The following is a 9,610-nucleotide window of genomic DNA, read 5'->3' as shown; positions in this document are numbered from 1 at the left end:
GCCCTGTTAGAGTGAAATTAAGAGACTTAGAAAATTACAGACACATATTTGAAAGTGTTCTCAAGAAAAAATTATCAACGGATAAACGGCGAGCACTTCTACTTAAAAAAACGGGTTCCGAACTGATTCAACTCATTATTAAATTTTGTTTCATCCATTTGAGTTAAGCAATTTCAACTGCTGAAGAGGTTATTTTGATTCCCAAAAATAGGTTTTTGAAGGAGCAACGATATTCCTCACAAACTCTAACTGATCCCAGAGTTCAGCATAGAGGTGCTCAACGAATGAGAAAAAATTGTTTGAGTTAAAATATACGAAAGGTCCCGCAGCTAACGGAAGCATAAAAAATCTACAAAAAACACAAAAATGAAACCAAGTAAAGTGAAGTTGTTTCTAGAGGGTAAAAATGCCCACACAAAGCATAAGAGATATAGAAAAAGATTTTCAACACTCAAAGTTATTGCTTACGACATAAATGAGATTTGGTCGCTAGACTTGGCTTATGTGGATAAATTAGCAAAAGAGAACAAAGATGTAAAATATTTATTGGTTGCGGTGGACTGTCTCTCACGTTATCTACGAGTCGAACCCTTAAAATCAAAATACGCCACAACAGCAGATGCGTTTAAGAAAATGATAAAGAGCAAGCGACCTAAAAAAGTGTGGGTAGATGCTGCTACAGAATTTGAGGGCTCCTTCAGCACTCTTTGTCAGAAAAATGAAATTGAAGTTTATAATACTTTCAGCGATAAAAAATCAGCATTTGCGGAAAGAAATATACGATCACTCAAGAATCTGATATACAAGTATTTAGAGGACAAATGGACATACTCGTATATTAATCAATTGCATAGCTTTGTACAAACCATTAACTCTAGAGTCAACAGGGTACCGAAATTGGCGCCGAATAAAGTGACAAAGAAAGACTTCCCTTACTTGATATCATTAATTTTTGATGCGTCAACAAAACTAGTTTGTCGACCAAAGTTTTACGTTGGGGACTTTGTGCGAATATCAAAAGCGGATCTTCCTTTTAGAAAAGGATACAAGCAAACATTTACCAACGAAGTTTTTGAGATTTACGATATACCTACAACAAATCCCCCTACTTATAGTCTCATTGACGCAACCCAAGAGCCAGTCAAAGGAAAAATTTATGAGTTAGAGTTGGTCAAAGTTAGAGACAACAGTAGTGAAATAACAAAACATGAATGAATTCACGGTTCACTTAGTTTCATCAGCCTCAATGAATATTTTCCCTGAAAACACTTTGTCCTCATTCAAAAATTATTTCAATGAAAAAATTTATTTGGAGGGGGATTGGCGAGTTGCATTAAGTGAAATTATCTTCCCGGCAAAAATAAATCAAGGGAACAAAAGTGATTTGAAGATATTTTCTTCTGAAGGCCTTAAGTTTTATGAGAAAAGTATTCCTTTTGATGCAGTCTCCAGACATTACGGAGGAGAACGAGCTATCATTGGAATTGGTTCCTATGAAAACCGTGACCATCTTTTGAGATCCTTAAAAACAGCTAGCGGATTGCCTCAATTTGACTATCAATTTAACAAAATCAACGGAGTTTTATTCCTCTTTTTTGGTACAAACGAAGGAATTACTTTTCCGGATAACAAAAATCCGAGCAGACTGGTTATCATATTGGATACAACATGTTGGACACTTTTGAAAATCTGACCATGGCAGATGACGAAGAAAAAACTTTTGCTGGTGATTATCCTTTTGTTTTGTCTGCAGGGAAGCAACTGATTTTTATTTACGTTAACATAATTGAATATCAATACGTAGGTGATACTAAAGCTCCGCTTATTCGAGTCATTGATTCAAAACAACGCCTGAAAAACGGTAGCCCATGCGAAATTGAGCCAACACACATAGTTGATTTCAGCAACTTGGAATACAAAAAGTTACTATCAAATTATTTTCAGTCAATTGAAATTCAATTGCGGATAGAAACAGGACAATTAGTTCCATTCGCTGGAACAAGAAAAGTTATCTTGACATTAAGTTTAAAAAATTCAACTAAATGGAAGCCTACTATCAACAGCAATCGGAATCACCATACTTTTCAGGACACTATCGCCAACGAGGAATTGGTTTTGGAGCTGTAGCAGCAGGTATTGGCAGAGCTGCCTTGCTGATTGCCTGTAGCCAAAAAGATTGGACATGAATTAATTGTTCAAGCAGCTCCTGAGCTGGTAGAGGTTGTTACAAGGAAAAAGTCTCCAAAACAAGCAATAAAATCGACTGTGTAAAAAACTGTAAGAAAACAAGTGGGCGGATCAAAAACAGGAAGAATGCGTAAATTAAAAACTAACGCGGAAAAACCAAAACAAGGCATTCGTAAGGAGAAGCCTTTGACTAGAAGTCTGTGGAATTTATTTTCTAAAGTTCAAAATGATTACTAATTTACTGGCCGCAGAGGCAACACACAACACACTTGATTTGTTTGAAAAACAGCCTCTAATTATTACTTTTTACAATGCTTTTACTCAAAAAGTTGGACCATCATATTCCCCGGACGGTCCAATGCTTGAGTTTGAATTTTTGGAGGGCGATAGGAACAATTTCATAGATTTACAAAAACTTCTCCTTGAAATTAAATGCAAAATCTCCCGAAACAATGACGGCGATTTAAGGGCAGGAACTGATGCTACAAATACAGAGGCGCCATACTTTAGCAACAACGCATTACATTCTTTATTTTCAGAATGCACTGTATCTGCTAACGGTGATAAAATTTCCAACACAAACGGAAACTATGCGCACAAAGCATTCATTGAAACGGAACTTTCTTCAGAAAAAACTGCAAAAAATACATGGCTAGTTTGTCAGGGATATTATTACGAGGATGAGCCAGCTAAAATTGATGGCACTGACGGCCGCGCGGACGACGTGGCGGCCAGAAATGCTCTTGTTGCTAATTCCCAGGAAAAACTTTTTCATTGGAAAGCCGGCGAGTGATATTTCATTTTGCGATGAACACTTACTTAGTGGTGTTACTCTGCGAATTTCATTTAGAAGATCTACAAATACTTTTGCTATATTTTCAGAGTCAAACAAACATCACAAAGTTAGAATAATTGAAGCTAATCTCTACGTTAGAAAAATGAAAATAGCGGATCATGTTTTGACGGCAATTGAGAAAACTCTACTAAAAACACCTGCCGTGTATCGCTACACAGAAGTATTAACACAAACATATTTAGCTACAACTGGAATAAGAAGTTGGAGCCATGAGAATATTTTCTCGAAAGAACCTGCACGATGTATGATAAATGCGATGGCAACAAATCAAACATACCTCGGAACTAATCGCACTAATCCTTTTCACTACCAGAAATTCAATTTGAGCCAAATTGTTGTTTGTAGAATTGGTCAACCTATTGTTGGAACTCCGGTCTCAACAAATTTTAACCACCGCATTTACTTCAATACTCTGGAAGCCCTGGATTTTCCTTGACAAAGGTGGGCATGGCATAACTCTGGAAATTATCCCAATCACTTTAATCTAGTTTTTGATTTAACTTCAACGCAAGAGGCTTCTCATGATTTCATTCATCCAGAATTTACAAATTGCTCAATTTCGGTTCAACTTACATTTGACGGAGCATTGGCTGCCCACGTAGAAATTTTATTTCTGGGCGAAAGAAGCTCAATGTTTTATGTTAATCGGAACGAAAGCTGACAAAAAACTCAATTATCACTTACCCCACCGATGGATAGTGATGAAATACGCTGTTTATTGGGAAAATGTATTCATTTGAAATATTGTCTTTACGGAGTTTTTGCAGCGGAAAATTTCCCAAAGCTAACAAGAGAAGGTTTTATTATAGTTAATGCTTCACCAGCGCAATATGAAGGAAGTCATTTGATGGTTAATTTGTTTTACGAAAACAAAGTTTATATAGCTGACCCGCTTGGAATCCCGATACAAAACTACCAAATATTTTATTCCCGTCTGACAAAGATTTACAATGAAGTAACTCGAGTACTCAAACTTAAGCCAGTTCAAAATCAAAACTCAAAACTATGTGGACTTCTATCCTTTATTGTTGAATATGAACGATAATGATTTAATACGCTTTGCTAATCATATGCTCTAAAATTTTTAACTAATTTTTTTTTGCTCAAATCTTTCTTCAAAAACAACAAAGAACACAATTATTAATTCGAAGATTTCGACTCCATATTAAAATTTATCAAAATCAAACTATTGTCAATATTGAAACAACCATAGCCACTATTTAACATATCAAGTATTTTTGAAAGCTCAACGTACAGAACGCCATTATAAATACTATATAATCTATCAATCGTACAAGTAGGCAAAAAATCAGTTTGAGTTTGAACAATATTAGTAAAAACACAATCAACGTTAGGTAATTTTCTCTTAGAGTTTGCAAAGTTCAATTGGTGTTGCTCGTTGTAGTTCACCGCTTCGTCAATTTTGTTCATTATTTCTCCACAAAAAACTGTATTTGTTAAGTTAGTTTTAATAAGTAGTTTGAAACAGGTAAAGAGACAAGGTATAATGAATGGTTTGGATGCTGTAGACTTGAAAGAATTAGGAAGTTGATCATTGGAGGCAATAACATGATAATGAGATCCAGGTACTTTACAAAAATCGTCATTCATATGCAAGCTGTAGCCAAAGTTCTGTGTTACTGTATGGTCGAATATAGGCTCACTTCGACATATAAAGTAACGATATTGTTTGGAATACTGGCGAAAATATTCCGGTGTGCGCTCAACCATTGCCTCCACCATTTTGCTAATTAATTTTCTTTGTCACTTTCATTTGCTTAATTTGTTGTTTTTTGTCGTGCTTTTTTGCTCCTCCACCTTCGCACTGAGGTCTTTCTTCAAAATCACTTTCACAAACAGATCTTTGCCTTCGTTTATTTTTCTTTGCAGTTCCTCGAGAAGATAGATCTTGAATCGTTTTTAATTTCTGGCCGAGAAGACCGAATTCAGCAGTTAAGAGAGTTATTCTTTGGTTAAAACGAAATTCCTCGGAATCTTTTTTGAAGAGTCGTAGAGTAACATATGTTCCCGTTGTTTCGTATTTTTTCACTGAAGCAACAACAATTTGTTTGCTAGAACACGAAATTTCGTGGTAAAAGTCACTATTATCGTGAAAGGAAAGTTTTTCAGTCATAACTTTGTTTCTGTTGTGGACAAGAAATAAACTCTGTATGGTATCAACACGCTGTAAGAGGAATTTAAAAAAAATGCGGCTGGCGTTGAATTGAAGCGCAAAGAAAATGCAATACCAATGAAACTATTTAAGACCAATTTTCCTCACTTTGGCTTTACATGGTCAATTGCACAGATAAGCTAAAAATAGAACTCAAACTCAAACTCAGCCCAGTTGCCACACCCAAGTTTTGTCTAGCATGTAATGAAGTCATACATGAACACTTCAAAGAAGTCTTCATAAATACATAAATGTGTTAATCGCAGGCAAAATTGTCCAAATCATGCCCTTTTCGTTCTTAATCTCTCACACTTTTTTATCTACAATTTCAGCTCAAATGATTGAATTGACCTTGTACACTAAATACGGTACAATTGGAAGTTAGCTATCTTAGCCGACCGTTCTCCTAGAACATTTGGTTCACAAAATAGTGATTGTTTTAATAAAAAACATAAAAAATAACAAAAAAAAAACAAATAATCAGCACCCAATTAATCACTATTATTTGTTTTGCCAAGTGATTAAAATAGTAAAATTTCATTGCAAATTGCATTTCAACTAAGAAACTTTAATTTATTTTACATTCTACGGCCAAGAAACATCAATTCTTTCACTTTTTTGTCTAAAAATGCCGAAAAATAACAAAAATTTAACAAAAAGTAACATGCAAACAACACCCAATTACTCTTTATTAATTGTTCGAGCAAACTTTCACCTTATAAAACTTTGTTGCCCACTCCTTTATAGCTAGCATAGAACATTTTATTCTACATTCTAGCCTCAAAAATTAACAATTTCTGCACATTTTTGGCCTTTTCTCATCAAAAAAAAAACAAAAACTGTAGTTACAAGTTATCACTAAACAATATTTAATATAAACCCGATTCCTTGACAGTTTTTCTCGCATCATTTTTTAACAGTTTTTTAATTGTATAAAAACGCTTATTGGCGGCGAAAAACAATTTTTTTTAACTTTTACTACCAAAAAACAGCAATTCTTGCACTTTTTTTCAAAATTTTGTCTGTTTTTGACGCAAAATGGCTTTAAAAATACACCTTAAGCGCTCCATTCAAACTATTTTCAACCCGTAATTTCACTAAACTTCAATTGATCCCCATATCAAGCATTTCCCGACACAGTAATGAACCGATAAAATCACTTTTTTAACCAACTTTCAGACAAATTTCAAACCCCAATTTCTTCTATTTTTCAGTCAATTTTCACGATAATTTGTCCTCTATTCATTCTCAAGCGCTATTTTCAGTTCGAAACTCTACTTCAAACTTTTTTCCAGGCTTGAAATTCAACAAAATTCCAATTTCATTACTTCGCACTGGCTTGTTAATTCAAACATATGGGCAATAAAACCCATAAAATTAATACCACTTGTGCGGTCTCAGACTCGCAAAACTATTAAATTTCTTACATTGGAACAGAAACTTATCAATTTTAAACTATCTTTTTTCTTCCCTCACCTCAGTATTCCATCAGGTTAGTCACTTTCGCTTTTCAGTCCTTCATTAGTCTCATTAGACTAGAAATAGGATTCAGAATTTTTAAAAAAAATTCAAAATTTTCGAAAAATTTTACAAGTGTCACTCATTCACCACAGCAACTTTTTTCCAAAAATTTTACAAGTTCCAACACTCTCACAACACCAATTTTACAAAAAAAATTACAAGTCTTTGTCAACCACGAAAAATAAAATTTTCGAAAAATTTTACAAGTTTTCGAAAAGGATACCTAAAAAAGGCCATGCCTGTATTGTAACGGGGGGGACAGGTCCCCCCCCCGTTACACACCAGGCATTTTCACTACTACTCTGGTTCAGGTATTTAACAATTATGTTGTTCTAGTTTAATAGTGACTTAAACTATTGGATGACAGAGGGAAAGGAGCAAGCAGCATTAGCTCGTAACTCACGAATCGAGGCAGCTCTCCGCTGTTTGAAGATGAGTTTCGGCTTTGTCAACTCTATTCTGCTAATTGTACTGATTCGACCATTTCAGGAGCCGATTCTAAAACTAAGAAGCAGGATTCGAAAGAAGATATTCATATCTTCAGGCCGATAAATGAGGAATGGGACGACGAAAAATGAATGTTTTTTTCTCACCTTTTGTATATGAATCAAGTTTTTCCTTTAATCCTCTGTTCAGCACTTGTGAATAGAAGTTTTCTGCCACTTTTTGGGATGAAAAACTATATGATTTCAAAAAATATCCACATTATCCATAGTACATAGATGAATTGATATTATGCGAATAGGAAGTTTAATAAACATTGTTCTTAACTTCCAAAGATTTTCTTGGCAAAAATATTGGCTGCAGAAAACTATTCACCCGGATCTGAGTCACATGAAATTTCAGCACTGATTCATAGTAATTCCATTATAATTTGTACTCTGCCAAGAGTTCTGATCATGGCACTTATTAGACATTTCATGGTAAAATTCATGATAAAATTCTGAAGTCTCTCTGAACATAATGACCCCTTTTTCTTTAAAAACTATGCATTGACCTGAGAAGTCAGATTTAATTAGAATGTTCAGAAGAGAAACATTTTGTGTCGTGGAACAAACAAGGTCGTCCATATAAATTGACAAGACAACGGTCCACAAGACGGCAACTGAGCACATAAATTTCACTAAGTATGCTGCATATCAGTCTAATAAATCAGAGAAATAGAGAATTTTCGAGATCTAAGAATGCAATTTAAAAATGCAATTTCAGCATCTCTCAAATTCATTTAACTCAATCGAATGCGGGCTGAATATCTATACTAATTAATTCAATCTAAACACAATTAAAGTGATGGCTGCTTTATTGTCATTTCTTTCTTAGAATTCAAGTTCATATAGTAAAATACCATCAACTGTATTCCGAGTAAAAATAACTACCATTTTCTATCGTTCATATTACTTCCGACTAATTTCTGGGCTATGAGCGTTCTCCGCCCTAATTTAGACAATTTCCTGGTTATTTTTACGTATTCTTACCTTTCTGGGACGTTTTTTAGACTGCTTTTTTTTAAAGAAAACATGCAAAACTTAGACTTTCCCAGTAGTTAAATCGACTTAACATTAGATCAGTGAGCTTTCTCTCCCTCTTTTTGTTCATGCATTCTGTTTTTTGCCACTTTAAAAATATTTGCATCTTCACAGCTTAGAAAACAGGCCATTGAAAATTTTGCTCAAATAAGTTTGATTTTACTCTCCTTAAACGCTTGTAATGTAACCCCGGAGTAGAATTATTTGAATCCACACAGGGAATGCTTTCTATAAGAATTAATACTTGATAAACGACGGTTTCTATTTAGCTACAAAAAACTGTATTCACTATAAAATTAATTGGAACTGCAAATTAGCGTTAACAGAAAAGTTGAGTTCATCTTTATTTGAAGGATGGAGTAAATTTTAAAAATAATTGGATCGACTTTTTTTATCTTGGTAAGATTATTAACAAGATAAACAGAGCTTTCATCATATGACAAAAAACATTGGTTTAGGACGATAAAACCTAATACCAAGTATCATATCTTGAAGAATTGTGCTTCCATTATACTGTCGTTTTGAATCAACTATAAAATTAAAAAATTGTTCTCAAGTATGTAAAAACAAACAACATTGTTCAATGAGGTTTATATATACATACTCAAAAAGCCATCAAAAGGCAAAAAGCCTAGTCGTGTGATGCCTTTGGGAAGCAGTTTGTTAGCAAATAGTGGTGGGGGTAGGGTGTTGATATTGGTTTGTTTTTAAGGTTTAAATAGATTGAGTGACAGCAAGTACACGTGAGGAAACAGTTGAGTTTTTGCAAAAGGATAAAAATAATTTAAAAAAATTTTTTTTGTAGACAATTGCTCAAAAAAAACTAATAAAAAAGTTCTATAATATCTTTTCCTTGTATAAAATTTTCAAGAAAAGTATGGTGGTGTGTATTAATTCCAGATTTGTATCAAATCTTTATAAGGTGAACATATTTTGAGTCGAAATTAAGTATATAATGTAGCAACTTCCTTATTCGCATTCCAATTCTCTGGGTTGATACCTGTAAATTGATTGCTAGGTTTTAGTTTCTTACTTGTTGTTCTTTTCTCATCTAGCCTCACAAGCTCTGAATCCTCAATAAACCTGTTAAAAACTTCGTTTTTATGTTCCCGCCTAATTGTTTTGGTTAAAAATTTTAAAAGCTCATAAATATGCAGCTCTTTCACCAGGAAGATTCCAAATTTTTCCCGTTCGTTCGCTGTTGATTGATGACTTTGTTTCCTGAAAATAAATCGCGTAATGTGTTTAATTTTCACTTCGATAAACGTCAGGCTTGTCTTGTTTGCAATTCCGTAAATAAGCACTCCATATTGTATAACCGGTTGAACAAAAGACTTATATACTAAA

Source organism: Convolutriloba macropyga, chromosome 8 (assembly GCF_964194025.1).
Source record: "Convolutriloba macropyga chromosome 8, txConMacr16.3, whole genome shotgun sequence".
NCBI lineage: Eukaryota > Metazoa > Xenacoelomorpha > Acoela > Convolutidae > Convolutriloba > Convolutriloba macropyga.
Note: the sequence above shows the minus strand (reverse complement) of the source record.